Source organism: Phalangium opilio, unplaced genomic scaffold, assembly GCF_054372755.1.
Source record: "Phalangium opilio isolate 3A_F unplaced genomic scaffold, DU_Popi_V2 ptg000087l_1, whole genome shotgun sequence".
Classification (NCBI taxonomy): Eukaryota; Metazoa; Arthropoda; class Arachnida; order Opiliones; family Phalangiidae; genus Phalangium; species Phalangium opilio.
This window is the reverse complement of record NW_028324192.1, coordinates 4,036,473-4,051,859: the sequence shown is the minus strand read 5'-3', so window position 1 is coordinate 4,051,859 and position 15,387 is coordinate 4,036,473. Positions and strand designations below refer to the sequence as shown.

Sequence of the window (15,387 nt, the reverse complement as noted above, 5' to 3'; positions counted from 1 at the left end):
CGGGGATGTAAATAATGTGACCTTGACACAAATGTTCGGATACTTATAAAGGTCTTTGCATGTTCCAAGCAAAAAAAAACTTCGCGGTTTCGAACCTGTGGCCTTCCGGGAGTGAGGCGGATGCGATAACCGCTACACTAAAGATATGTTATTATTTTTAATCGAAAGAACAGGGTCAAGTAATTAAGCAATACGTGAACAAACAAACGCCTCCATAGGAAATGCATTAGACTATGCTTTGCAGGCCCATAACTCTGTGTCTACTAGAGATACCGGAATGTCCTTAGGATATGTTATAGTCCAATTTGTCCTTCATCTAACCATACTGAAAACATTGAGCTACGACAAACAGGGGCCGAGATATTAAGCAAAATGTTCGTCAACTTTGGTATCGTCTCACTTATTTTTATTATGTTACTTATGATTTTTGCACTAAACTTTGGAGGCTCATAACTCTTGTTCTACAAGAGATACTGGGATCTCCTTTGCATATGTTATAGTACTCTTTGCTCCCCATACAAGGATACTTTAAACTTGAGGCTACCTCAATATCGTCGTCTACGTTACATTTGAGACCCCACAACACCTCTCCCGGGTGGGCTCGAACCACCAACCTTTCGATTAACAGCCGAACGCGCTAACCATTGAGCCACGGAAGCTGAGAAATTAAATGGTTGTCACGTATTTTGGAAAAGTTTTGACTTTTTACGCTACATCTGAGACCACACAATACCTCTTCCGGGCGGGCTCGAACCACCAACCTTTCGATTAACAGCTGAACGCGCTAACCATTGCGCCACGGAAGCCCCAAAGTTAAATGTTCTTCAGGTGTTTTGGAAAAACTCTGACATTTTACGTTACATCTGAGACGTCACAACACCGCTCCCGGGAGGGCTCGAACCACCAACCTTTCGGTTAACAGCTGAACGCGCTGACCATTGCGCCACTGAAGCTCAGAAATTAAATGGTTGTCACGTATTGTGGAAAAGTTTTGACTTTTTACGCTACATCTGAGACCCCACAAAACCTCTCTCGTTTGGGCTCGAACCACCAACCTTTCGGTTAACAGCTGAACGCGCTGACCATTGCGCCACTGAAGCCCAAAAATTAAATGTTCGTCAGGTATTGTGGAAAAACTCTGACATTTTACGTTACATCTGAGACGTCACAACACTTCTCCCGGATGGGCTCGAACCACCAACCTATTGGTTAATAGCCGAACGCGCTAACCATTGCGCCACTGAAGCCCAAAAATTAAATTTTTGTCAGGTATTGAGGTAAAACTTTGACTTTTTACTTCACATCTGAGGCCTCACAACACCGCTCCCGGATGGGCTCGAACCACCAACCTTTCGGTTAACAGCCGAACGCGCTAACCATTGCGCCACGGAAGCCCAAAAATTAAACGGTCGTCAGGTATTGTGGAAAAACTTTGGCTTTCTACGTTACATTTGAGATCACACAACACCGCTCCCGGGTGGGCTCGAACCACCAACCTATTGGTTAACAGCTGAACGCGCTAGCCATTGAGCCACGGAAGCTCAGAAATTAAACGGTTGTCAGGTATTGTGGAAAAACTTTGGCTTTCTACGTTACATTTGAGACCCCACAACACCTCTCCCGGGTGGGCTCGAACCACCAACCTTTCGATTAACAGCTGAACGCGCTAACCATTGCGCCACGGAAGCCCAAAAATTAGATGCTCGTCAGATATTGTGTAAAAACCTTGACTTTTTACGTCACATCTAAGACCTCACAACACCGCTCCCGGATGGGCTCGAACCACCAACCTATTGGTTAACAGCCGAACGCGCTAACCATTGCGCCACGGACGCCCAATAATTAAATGGTTGTCAGGTATTGTTGAAAAGTTACGACTTTTCACGCTACTTCTGAGACCCCATAAATCCTCTCTCGTTTGGGCTCGAACCACCAACCTTTTGGTTAACAGCCGAACGCGCTAACCATTGCGCCACGGAAGCTCAGAAATTAAACGGTTGTCAGGTATTGTGGAAAAACCTTGACTTTTTACGTCACATCTAAGACCTCACAACACCGCTCCCGGATGGGCTCGAACCACCAACCTATTGGTTAACAGCCGAACGCGCTAACCATTGCGCCACGGACGCCCAATAATTAAATGGTTGTCAGGTATTGTTGAAAAGTTACTTTTCACGCTACTTCTGAGACCCCACAAATCCTCTCTCGTTTGTGCTCGAACCACCAACCTTTCGGTTAACAGCTAAACGCGCTAACCATTGCGCCACTGAGGCCCAAAAATTAAATGGTCGTCAGGTATTGTGGAAAAACTTTGGCTATTTACGTTACATTTGAGATCCCAAAACACCGCTCCCGGGTGGGCTCGAACCACCAACCTATTGGTTAACAGCCGAACGCGCTAACCATTGAGCCACGGAAGCTCAGAAAATAAATGGTTATCACGTATTATGGAAAAAGTTTGACTTTTCACGCTACATCTGAGACCTCACAATACCGCTCCCGGATGGGCTCGAACCATTCGATTGACAGCCGAACGCGCTAACCATTGAGCCACGGAAGCTCAGAAATTAAATGGTTGTCACGTATTGTGGAAAAGTTTTGACTTTTTACGATACATCTGAGACCACACAATACCTCTTCCGGGCGGGCTCGAACCACCAACCTTTCGATTAACAGCTGAACGCGCTAACCATTGCGCCACGGAAGCCCAAAAGTTAAATGTTCGTCAGGTGTTTTGGAAAAACTCTGACATTTTACGTTACATCTGAGACGTCACAACACCGCTCCCGGGAGGGCTCGAACCACCAACCTTTCGGTTAACAGCTGAACGCGCTGACCATTGCGCCACTGTAGCCCAAAAATTAAATTTTCGTCAGGTATTGAGGTAAAACCTTGACTTTTTACTTACCTTCTGAGACCTCACAACACCGCTCCCGGATGGGCTCGAACCACCAACCTTTCGGTTAACAGCCGAACGCGCTAACCATTCGCCACTGAGGCCCAAAAATTAAATGGTCGTCAGGTATTGTGGAAAAACTTTGGCTTTCTACGTTACATTTGAGATCACACAACACCGCTCCCGGATGGGCTCGAACCACCAACCTATTGGTTAACAGCCGAACGCGCTAACCATTGCGCCACGGAAGCTCAGAAATTAAACGGTTGTCAGGTATTGTGGAAAAACCTTGTCTTTTTACGTCACATCTAAGACCTCACAACACCGCTCCCGGATGGGCTCGAACCACCAACCTATTGGTTAACAGCCGAACGCGCTAACCATTGCGCCACGGACGCCCAATAATTAAATGGTTGTCAGGTATTGTTGAAAAGTTACTTTTCACGCTACTTCTGAGACCCCACAAATCCTCTCTCGTTTGTGCTCGAACCACCAACCTTTCGGTTAACAGCTAAACGCGCTAACCATTGCGCCACTGAGGCCCAAAAATTAAATGGTCGTCAGGTATTGTGGAAAAACTTTGGCTATTTACGTTACATTTGAGATCCCAAAACACCGCTCCCGGGTGGGCTCGAACCACCAACCTATTGGTTAACAGCCGAACGCGCTAACCATTGAGCCACGGAAGCTCAGAAAATAAATGGTTATCACGTATTATGGAAAAAGTTTGACTTTTCACGCTACATCTGAGACCTCACAATACCGCTCCCGGATGGGCTCGAACCACCAACCTTTCGATTAACAGCCGAACGCGCTAACCATTGAGCCACGGAAGCTCAGAAATTAAATGGTTGTCACGTATTGTGGAAAAGTTTTGACTTTTTACGCTACATCTGAGACCACACAATACCTCTTCCGGGCGGGCTCGAACCACCAACCTTTCGATTAACAGCTGAACGCGCTAACCATTGCGCCACGGAAGCCCAAAAGTTAAATGTTCGTCAGGTGTTTTGGAAAAACTCTGACATTTTACGTTACATCTGAGACGTCACAACACCGCTCCCGGGAGGGCTCGAACCACCAACCTTTCGGTTAACAGCTGAACGCGCTGACCATTGCGCCACTGTAGCCCAAAAATTAAATTTTCGTCAGGTATTGAGGTAAAACCTTGACTTTTTACTTACCATCTGAGACCTCACAACACCGCTCCCGGATGGGCTCGAACCACCAACCTTTCGGTTAACAGCTAAACGCGCTAACCATTGCGCCAAGGAAGCCCAAAAATGAAATGGTCGTCAGGTATTGTGGAAAAACTTTGGCTATTTACGTTACATTTGAGATCCCAAAACACCGCTCCCGGGTGGGCTCGAACCACCAACCTATTGCTTAACAGCCGAACGCGCTAACCATTGAGCCACGGAAGCTCAGAAAATAAATGGTTATCACGTATTATGGAAAAAGTTTGACTTTTCACGCTACATCTGAGACCTCACAACACCGCTCCCGGATGGGCTCGAACCACCAACCTTTCGATTAACAGCCGAACGCGCTAACATTGAGCCACGGAAGCCCAAATATTAAATGTTCGTCAGGACAATAAATAAAAATGTACCTCGATTTTTAATAACATTTTCAAAATCGACGTTTCACGGCCAAAGAAGCATATTTTGAGTATTTCTTCACTATTTTCAAATATAACCACTGAAACCATTATTTTTAAACTTTTTGCTTTAATTCAAGCAATGTAACGATATTCATTCAAAAAACTGTTAAAATTCAATTTTCAATAAGAAATCGTATTCACGGATTTTGTGTCTTGAAGAAGAAAAACCTGCGATTTTTTCGGTACTTTTTTGAATGCATTTTTTTCTGGAGAAATTTTTGACCGAATTCAGCTTAATTCCCTATAAAACACGAATTAAAAGTGAGTTCATCTCCAGAAAAAAAAAATTTCTCCAGAAAAAAAAGCATTCAAAAAAGTACCGAAAAAATCGCAGGTTTTTCTTCTTCAAGACACAAAATCCGTGAATACGATTTCTTATGAAAATTGAATTTTAACAGTTTTTTGAATGAATATCGTTACATTGCTTGAATTAAAGCAAAAAGTATAAAAATAATGGTTTCAGTGGTTATATTTGAAAATAGTGAAGAAATACTCAAAATATGCTTCTTTGGCCGTGAAACGTCGATTTTGAAAATGTTATTAAAAATCGAGGTACATTTTTATTTATTGTTCAATCGAGATGAAATCACTTTTATTGAGTGTTTTATAGGGAATTAAGCTGAATTCGGTCAAAACTTTTTTCTCCAGAAAAAAATGCATTCAAAAAAGTACCGAAAAAATCGCATGTTTTTCTTCTTCAAGACACAAAATCCGTGACAACGATTTCTTATTGAAAAATTTAATTTTAACAGTTTTTTGATTGAATATCGTTACATTTGCTTGAATTAAAGCAAAAAGTATAAAAATAATGGTTTCAGTGAACATATTTGAAAATAGTGAAGAAATACTCAAAGTATGCTTCTTTGGCCGTGAAACGTCGATTTTGAAAATGTTATTAAAAATCGAGGTAAATTTTTAATTATTGTTAAATCGAGATGAAATCACTTTCAATGAGTGTTTTATAGAGAATTAAGCTGAATTCGGTCAAAAATTTCTCCAGAAAAAAATGCATTCAAAAGTGTAAGCAAAAAATCGCATGTTTTTCTTCTTCAAGATACAAAATCCGTGACAACGATTTCTTATTGAAAAATTGAATTTTAACAGTTTTTTGAATGAATATCGTTACATTTGCTTGAATTAAAGCAAAAAGTATAAAAATAATGGTTTCAGTGGTTATATTTGAAAATAGTGAAGAAATACTCAAAATATGCTTCTTTGGCCGTGAAACGTCGATTTTGAAAATGTTATTAAAAATCGAGGTACATTTTTATTTATTGTTCAATCGAGATGAAATCACTTTTAATGAGTGTTTTATAGGGAATTAAGCTCAATTCGGTCAAAAATTTCTCCTGAAAAAAATGCATTCAAAAAAGTACCGAAAAAATCGCATGTTTTTTTTCTTCAAGATACAAAATCCGTGACAACGATTTCTTATTTAAAATTGAATTTTAACAGTTTGTTGAATGAATATCGTTACATTTGCTTGAATTAAAGCAAAAAGTATAAAAATAATGGTTTCAGTGGTTATTTTTGAAAATAGTGAAGAAATACTCAAAATATGCTTCTTTGGCCGTGAAACGTCGATTTTGAAAATGTTATTAAAAATCGAGGTACATTTTTATTTATTGTTCAATCGAGATGAAATCACTTTTAATGAGTGTTTTATAGGGAATTAAGCTGAATTCGGTCAAAAATTTCTCCAGAAAAAAATTCATTCAAAAAAGTACCGAAAAAATCGCAGGTTTTTCTTCTTCAAGACACAAAATCCTTGAATACGATTTCTTACTGAAAATTGAATTTTAACAGTTTTTTGAATGAATATCGTTACATTGCTTGAATTAAAGCAAAAAGTATAAAAATAATGGTTTCAGTGAACATATTTGAAAATTGTGAAAAAATACTCAAAGTATGCTTCTTTGGCCGTGAAACGTCGATTTTGAAAATGTTATTAAAAATCGAGGTAAATTTTTAATTATTGTTCAATCGAGATGAAATCACTTTCAAAGAGTGTTTTATAGGGAATTAAGCTGAATTCGGTCAAACATTTCTCCAAAAAAAAATGCATTCAAAAGTGTACCGAAAAAATCGCATGTTTTTTTTCTTCAAGATACAATATCCGTGACAACGATTTCTTATTTAAAATTGAATTTTAACAGTTTGTTGAATGAATATCGTTACATTTGCTTGAATTAACGCAAAAATTACAAAAATAATGGTTTCAGTGGTTATATTTGAAAACAGTGAACAAATACTCAAAATGTTTTTCTTAGGCCGAGTTACGTCGATTTTGAAAATGTTATTAAAAATCGAGGTACATTTTTATTTATTGTTCAATCGAGATGAAATCACTTTTAATGACTGTTTTATAGGGAATTAAGCTGAATTCGGTCAAAAATTTCTCCTGAAAAAAATGTTAATTATGAGCCTCCAAAGTTTAGTGCAAAAATCATAAGTAACATAATAAAAATAAGTGAGACGATACCAAAAATGACGAACATTTTGCTTAATATCTTGGCCCTTGTTTGTCGTAGCTCAATATTTTTAGTATGGTTAGATGGGGGACAATTTGGACTATAGCATATCCTAAGGACATCCCCTTATCTTTAGTAGACACAGAGTTATGGGCCTGCAAAGTATAGTCTAATGCATTTCCTATGTAGGGGTTTGTTTGTTTACGATTAGCTTAATTACTCGACTACTGTTTGTCGTAGCTCAATGTTTTTAGTATGGTTAGATGGGGGACAAATTGGACTATAACATACTCAAAGGACATCCCCGTATCTCCAGTCGAAACAGAGTTACGAGCCTGCAAAGTATAGTCTAATGCATTTTCTATGGAGGGGTTTGTTTGTTCACGTATTGCTTAATTACTTGACCCTGTTCTTTCGATTAAAAATAATAACATATCTTTAGTGTAGCGGTTATCGCATCCGCCTCACTCCCGGAAGGCCACAAGTTCGAAACCGCGAAGTTTTTTTTATTGGAACATGCAAATTTCTTTATAATTATCCGAACATTTGTGTCAAGGTCACATTATTTACATCCCCGTATCTCTAGTAGAACCAGAGTTACGAGCCTCCAAAATTTAGTCTAATGTATTTCCTATGAAGGGGTTTGTTTGTTTACGATTAGCTTAATTACTCGACTACTGTTTGTCGTAGCTCAATGTTTTTAGTATGGTTAGATGGGGGACAAATTGGACTATAACATACTCAAAGGACATCCCCGTATCTCCAGTCGAAACAGAGTTACGAGCCTGCAAAGTATAGTCTAATGCATTTTCTATGGAGGGGTTTGTTTGTTCACGTATTGCTTAATTACTTGACCCTGTTCTTTCGATTAAAAATAATAACATATCTTTAGTGTAGCGGTTATCGCATCCGCCTCACTCCCGGAAGGCCACAAGTTCGAAACCGCGAAGTTTTTTTTATTGGAACATGCAAATTTCTTTATAATTATCCGAACATTTGTGTCAAGGTCACATTATTTACATCCCCGTATCTCTAGTAGAACCAGAGTTACGAGCCTCCAAAATTTAGTCTAATGTATTTCCTATGAAGGGGTTTGTTTGTTTACGATTAGCTTAATTACTCGACTACTGTTTGTCGTAGCCCTAATTCTTAGTATGGCTAGATGGGGGACAAATTGGTCTATAACATATCCTAAGGACATCCCGGTATCTCTAGTAGACACAGAGTTATGGGCCTGCAAAGCATAGTCTAATGCATTTCCTATGGAGGGGTTTGTTTGTTCACGTATTGCTTAATTACTTGACCCTGTTCTTTCGATTAAAAATAATAACATATCTTTAGTGTAGCGGTTATCGCATCCGCGTCACTCCCGGAAGGCCACAGGTTCGAAACCGCGAAGTTTTTTTTTAAAATTATCCGAACATTTGTGTCAAGGTCACATTATTTACATCCCCGTATCTCTGGTAGAACCAGAGTTACCAGCCTCCAGAATTTAGTCTTATGTATTTCCTATTGAGGGGTTTGTTTGTTTACGATTAGCTTAATTACTCGACTACTGTTTGTCGAAGCCCTAATTCTTAGTATGGCTAGATGGGGGACAAATTGGTCTATAACATACTCAAAGGACATCCCCGTATCTCCAGTAGAAACAGAGTTACGAGCCTGCAAAGTTTATTTTCAAAAATCAAAAGTAACCTTCTAACAATAAGTGAGACAAAAAGTAAGTTGACGACGATATTGAGGTAGCTTCAAGTTTAAAGTATCCTTGTATGGGGAGCAAAGAGTACTATAACATATGCAAAGGAGATCCCAGTATCTCTTGTAGAACAAGAGTTATGAGCCTCCAAAGTTTAGTGCAAAAATCATAAGTAACATAATAAAAATAAGTGAGACGATACCAAAGTTGACGAACATTTTGCTTAATATCTCGGCCCCTGTTTGTCGTAGCTCAATGTTTTCAGTATGGTTAGATGAAGGACAAATTGGACTATAACATATCCTAAGGACATCCCGGTATCTCTAGTAGACACAGAGTTATGGGCCTGCAAAGCATAGTCTAATGCATTTCCTATGGAGGCGTTTGTTTGTTCACGTATTGCTTAATTACTTGACCCTGTTCTTTCGATTAAAAATAATAACATATCTTTAGTGTAGCGGTTATCGCATCCGCCTCACTCCCGGAAGGCCACAGGTTCGAAACCGCGAAGTTTTTTTTTTGCTTGGAACATGCAAAGACCTTTATAATTATCCGAACATTTGTGTCAAGGTCACATTATTTACATCCCCGTATCTCTGGTAGAACCATAGTTACGAGCCTCCAGAATTTAGTCTAATGTATTTCCTATGGAGGGGTTTGTTTGTATACGATTAGCTTAATTACTCGACTACTGTTTGTCGTAGCCCTAATTCTTAGTATGGCTAGATGGGGGACAAATTGGTCTATAACATACTCAAAGGACATCTCCTTATCTCCAGTAGAAACAGAGTTACGAGCCTGCAAAGTTTATTTTCAAAAATCAAAAGTAACCTTCTAACAATAAGTGAGACAAAAAGTAAGTTGACGACGATATTGAGGTAGCTTCAAGTTTAAAGTATCCTTGTATGGGGAGCAAAGAGTACTATAACATATGCAAAGGAGATCCCAGTATCTCTTGTAGAACAAGAGTTATGAGCCTCCAAAGTTTAGTGCAAAAATCATAAGTAACATAATAAAAATAAGTGAGACGATACCAAAGTTGACGAACATTTTGCTTAATATCTCGGCCCTTGTTTGTTGTAGCTCAATGTTTTTAGTATGGTTAGATGGGGGACAATTTGGACTATAGCATATCCTAAGGACATCCCCGTATCTTTAGTAGACACAGAATTATGGGCCTGCAAAATATAGTCTCATGCATTTCCTATGGACGGGTTGTTTGTTTACGTTTAGCTTAATTACTCGGCCCCTGTTTGTCGTAGCTCAAAATTTTTAGTATGGTTAGATGGGGGACAAATTAGACTATAACATACTCAAAGGACTTCCCCGTATCTCCAGTAGAAACAGAGTTAAGAGCCTCCAAAATATGGTCTAATGCATTTCCTATGGAGGGGGTTTGTTTCGTTACGTTTTGCTTAAGTACTCGGCCCCTGTTTGTCGTAGCCCAAAGTTTTTAGTATGGTTAGATGAAGGACAAATTGGACTATAACATATCCTAAGGACATCCCGGTATCTCTAGTAGACACAGAGTTATGGGCCTGCAAAGCATAGTCTAATGCATTTCCTATGGAGGCGTTTGTTTGTTCACGTATTGCTTAATTACTTGACCCTGTTCTTTCGATTAAAAATAATAACATATCTTTAGTGTAGCGGTTATCGCATCCGCCTCACTCCCGGAAGGCCACAGGTTCGAAACCGCGAAGTTTTTTTTTGCTTGGAACATGCAAAGACCTTTATAATTATCCGAACATTTGTGTCAAGGTCACATTATTTACAACCCCGTATCTCTGGTAGAACCAGAGTTACGAGCCTGCAAAGTTTATTTTCAAAAATCAAAAGTAACCTTCTAACAATAAGTGAGACAAAAAATAAGTTGACGACGATATTGAGGTAGCCTCAGGTTTAAAGTATCCTTGTATGGGGAGCAAAGAGTACTATAACATATCCAAAGGAGATCCCAGTATCTCTTGTAGAACAAGAGTTATGAGCCTCCAAAGTTTAGTGCAAAAATCATAAGTAACATAATAAAAATAAGTGAGACGATACCAAAGTTGACGAACATTTAGCTTAATATCTCGGCCCTTGTTTGTCGTAGCTCAATGTTTTTAGTATGGTTAGATGGGGGACAATTTGGACTATAGCATATCCTAAGGACATCCCGGTATCTCTAGTAGACACAGAGTTATGGGCCTGCAAAGCATAGTCTAATGCATTTCCTATGGAGGCGTTTGTTTGTTCACGTATTGCTTAATTACTTGACCCTGTTCTTTCGATTAAAAATAATAACATATCTTTAGTGTAGCGGTTATCGCATCCGCCTCACTCCCGGAAGGCCACAGGTTCGAAACCGCGAAGTTTTTTTTTGCTTGGAACATGCAAAGACCTTTATAAGTATCCGAACATTTGTGTCAAGGTCACATTATTTACATCCCCGTATCTCTGGTAGAACCAGAGTTACGAGCCTGCGAAGTTTATTTTCAAAAATCAAAAGTAACCTTCTAACAATAAGTGAGACAAAAAATAAGTTGACGACGATATTGAGGTAGCCTCAAGTTTAAAGTATCCTTGTATGGGGAGCAATGAGTACTATAACATATCCAAAGGAGATCCCAGTATCTCTTGTAGAACAAGAGTTATAAGCCTCCAAAGTTTAGTGCAAAAATCATAAGTAACATAATAAAAATAAGTGAGACGATACCAAAGTTGACGAACATTTTGCTTAATATCTCGGCCCTTGTTTGTCGTAGCTCAATGTTTTTAGTATGATTAGATGAGGGACAATTTGGACTATAGCATATCCTAAGGACATCCCCGTATCTTTAGTAGACACAGAGTTATGGGCCTGCAAAATATAGTCTAATGCATTTCCTATGGACGGGTTGTTTGTTTACGTTTAGCTTAATTACTCGGCCCCTGTTTGTCGTAGCTCAAAATTTTTAGTATGGTTAGATGGGGGACAAATTGGACTATAACATTCTCAAAGGACTTCCCCGTATATCCAGTAGAAACAGAGTTAAGAGCCTCCAAAGTATAGTCTAATGCATTTCCTATGGAGGGGGGTTTGTTTCGTTACGTTTTGCTTAAGTACTCGGCCCCTGTTTGTCGTAGCCCAAAGTTTTTAGTATGGTTAGATGGGGGACAATTTGGACTATAACAGCTGAACGCGCTAACCATTGCGCCCCGGAAGCCCAAAAATTAAATGGTCGTCAGGTATTGTGGAAAAACTTTCGCTTTCTAAGTTACATTTGAGATCCCACAACACCGCTCCCGGGTGGGCTCGAACCACCAACCTATTGGCAAACAGCCGAACGCGCTAACCATTGAGCCACGAAAGCTCAGAAATTAAATGGTTGTCACGTATTGTGGAAAAGTTTTGACTTTTTACGCTACATCTGAGACCCCACAACACCTCTCTCGGGTGGGCTCGAACCACCAACCTTTCGATTAACAGCTGAACGCGCTAATTATTGCGCCACGGAAGCCCAAAAATTAAATGGTCGTCGGGTATTCTGGAAAAACTTTGGCTTTCTACGTTACATTCGTGATCCCACAACACCGCTCCCGGGTGGGCTTGAACCACCAACCTTTCGGTTACCAGCCGAACGCGCTAACCATTGCGCCACGGAAGCCCAAAAATTAAATGGTCGTCAGGTATTGTGGAAAAACTTTGGCTTTCTACGTTACATGTGAGATCCCACAACACCGCTCCCGGGTGGCCTCGAACCACCAACCCATTGGTTAACAGCCGAACGCGCTAACTATTGAGCCGCGGAAGCCCAAAAATTAAATGGTCGTCAGGTATTGTGGAAAAACCTTGACTTTTTACGTAACATCTGAGACGTCACAACACCGCTCCCGGATGGGCTTGAACCACCAACCTTTCGGTTAACAGCCGAACGCGCTAACCATTGCGCCACGGAAGCCCAAAAGTTAAATGGTCGTCAGGTATTGTGGAAAAACTTTGGCTTTCTACGTTACATTCGAGATCCCACAACACCGCTCCCGGGTATGCTTGAAGCACCAACCTATTGGCCAACAGCCGAACGCGCTAACCATTGAGCCACGGAAGCTCAGAAATTAAATGGTTGTCAGGTATTGTGGAAAAACTTTGGCTTTCTACGTTACATTTGAGACCCCACAACCACCAACCTTTCGATTAACAGCTGAACGCGCTAACCATTGAGCCACGGAAGCTCAGAAATTAAATGGTCGTCAGGTATTGTGGAAAAACTTTGGCTTTCTACGTTACATTTGAGATCCCACAACACCGCTCCTGGGTGGGCTCGAACCACCAACCTATTGGTTAACAGCCGAACGCGCTAACCATTGAGCCACGGAAGCTCAGAAATTAAATGATTGTCACGTATTGTGGATAAGTTTTGACTTTTTACGCTACATATGAGACCCCACAACACCTCTCCCGGGTGGGCTCGAACCTTCAACCTTTCGATTAACAGCTGAACGCGCTAACCATTGCGCCACGGAAGCCCAAAAATTAAATGTTCGTCAGGTATTGTGAAAAACTCTGACATTTTACGTTACATCTGAGACTTCACAACACCGCATCCCGGATGGGCTCGAACCACAAACCTATTGGTTAACAGCCGAACGCGATAACCATTGAGCCAAGGAAGCTCGGAAATTAAATGGTTGTCAGGTATTGTGGATAAGTTATGACTTATTACGTTACATCTGATACCCTACAACACCTCTCCCGGTTGGGATCGAACCACCAACCTTTCGGTTAACAGCCGAACGCGCTAACCATTGCCCCAAGGAAGCCCAAAAATTAAATGTTCGTCAGGTATTGTGGAAAAACCTTGAAATTTTACGTTACATTTGAGATCCCACAACACCGCTCCCGGGTGGGCTCGAACCACCAACCTATTGGTTAACAGCCGAACGCGCTAATCATTGAGCCACGGAAGCCCAGAAATTAAATGGTTTTCACGTATTGTGGAAGAGTTTTGACTTTTTACGCTACATCTGAGACCCCACAACACCTCTCCCGGGTGGGCTCGTACCACCAACCTTTCGATTAACAGCTGAACGCGCTAACCATTGCGCCACGGAAGCCCAAAAATTCAATGTTCGACAGGTATTGTGGAAAAACTCTGACATTTTATGTTACATTTGAGACGTCACAACACCGCTCCCGGGAGAGCTCAAACCACCAGTCTTTTGAATAGCAGCTGAACGCGCTAACCATTGCGCCACGGAAGCCCAAAAATTAAATGGTCGTCAGGTATTTTGGAAAAACCTTGACTTTTAACGTCACATCTGAGACGTCACAATACCGCTCCCGGATGGGCTCGAACCACCAACCTATTGGTTAACAGCCGAACGCGCTAACCATTGAGCCACGGAAGCCCAAAGTTAAATGCTCGTCAGGTATTGTGTAAAAACCTTGACTTTTTACGTCACATCTGAGACCTCACAACACCGCTCCCGGATGGGCTCGAACCACCAACCTATTGGTTAACAGCCGAATGCGCTAACCATTGAGCCACGGAAGCCCAAAGTTAAATGCTCGTCAGGTGTTGTGGAAAAAACCTTGACTTTTTACATCACATCTGAGACGTCACAACACCGCTCCCGGATGGGCTCGAACCACACACCTATCAGTTAACAGCCGAACGCGCTAACCTTTGAGCCACGGAAGCTCACAAATTAAATGGTTGTCAGGTATTGTAGATAAGTTATGACTTTTTACGTTACATCTGAGACCCTACAACACCTCTTCCGGTTGGGCACGAACCACCAACCTTTCGGTTAACAGCCGAACGCACTAACAATTGCGCCAAGGAAGCCCAAAAATTTAATGGTCGTCAGGTATTGTGGCAAAACTTTGGCTTTCTACGTTACATTTGAGATCCCACACCACCGCTCCCGGGTGGGCTCGAACCACCAACCTATTGGTTAACAGCCGAACGCGCTAACCATTGAGCCACGGAATCTCAGAAATTAAATGGTTGTCACGTATTGTGGATAAGTTTTGACTTTTTACGCTACATCTGAGACCCCACAACACCTCTTCCGGGTGGGCTTGAACCACCAGCCTTTCGATTAACAGTTGAACGCGCTAATAATTGCGCCAAGGAAGCCCAAAAATTAAATGTTCGTCAGGTATTGTGGAAAAACTCTGACATTTTACGTTACATCTGAGACCTCACAACACCGCTCCCGGATGGGCTCGAACAACCAACCTATTGGTTAACAGCCGAACGCGCTAACCATTGCGCCACGGAAGCTAAAAATTAAATGCTCGTCAGGTATTGTGTAAAAACCTTGACTTTTTACGTCACATCTGAGACCTCACAACACCGCTCCCGGATGGGCTCGAACCACCAACCTATTGGTTAACAGCCGAACGCGCTAACCATTGCGCCACGGAAGCCCAAAAATTAAATGTTCGTCAGGTATTGTGGAAAAACTCTGACATTTTACGTTACATCTGAGACCTCACAACACCGCTCCCGGATGGGCTCGAACCACCAACCTATTGGTTAACAGCCGAACGCGCTAACCATTCAGCCACGGAAGCTCAGAGATTAAATGGTTGTCAGGTGTTGTGGATAAGTTATGACTTATTACGTTACATCTGAGACCCTACAACACCTCTCTCGGTTGGTCTCGAACCAGCAACCTTTCGGTTAACAGC

General features: G+C 41.1%; 1 non-coding gene across 1 annotated transcript; it reads right to left on the bottom strand.

Moving 5' to 3' along the window:
• Window positions 1-12,282: 12,282 nt before the first annotated feature.
• On the bottom strand, window positions 12,283-12,355 carry TRNAT-GGU (transfer RNA threonine (anticodon GGU)). The gene has a single exon. It is a non-coding gene; the product is annotated as a tRNA-Thr (tRNA).
• Window positions 12,356-15,387: the final 3,032 nt, after the last annotated feature.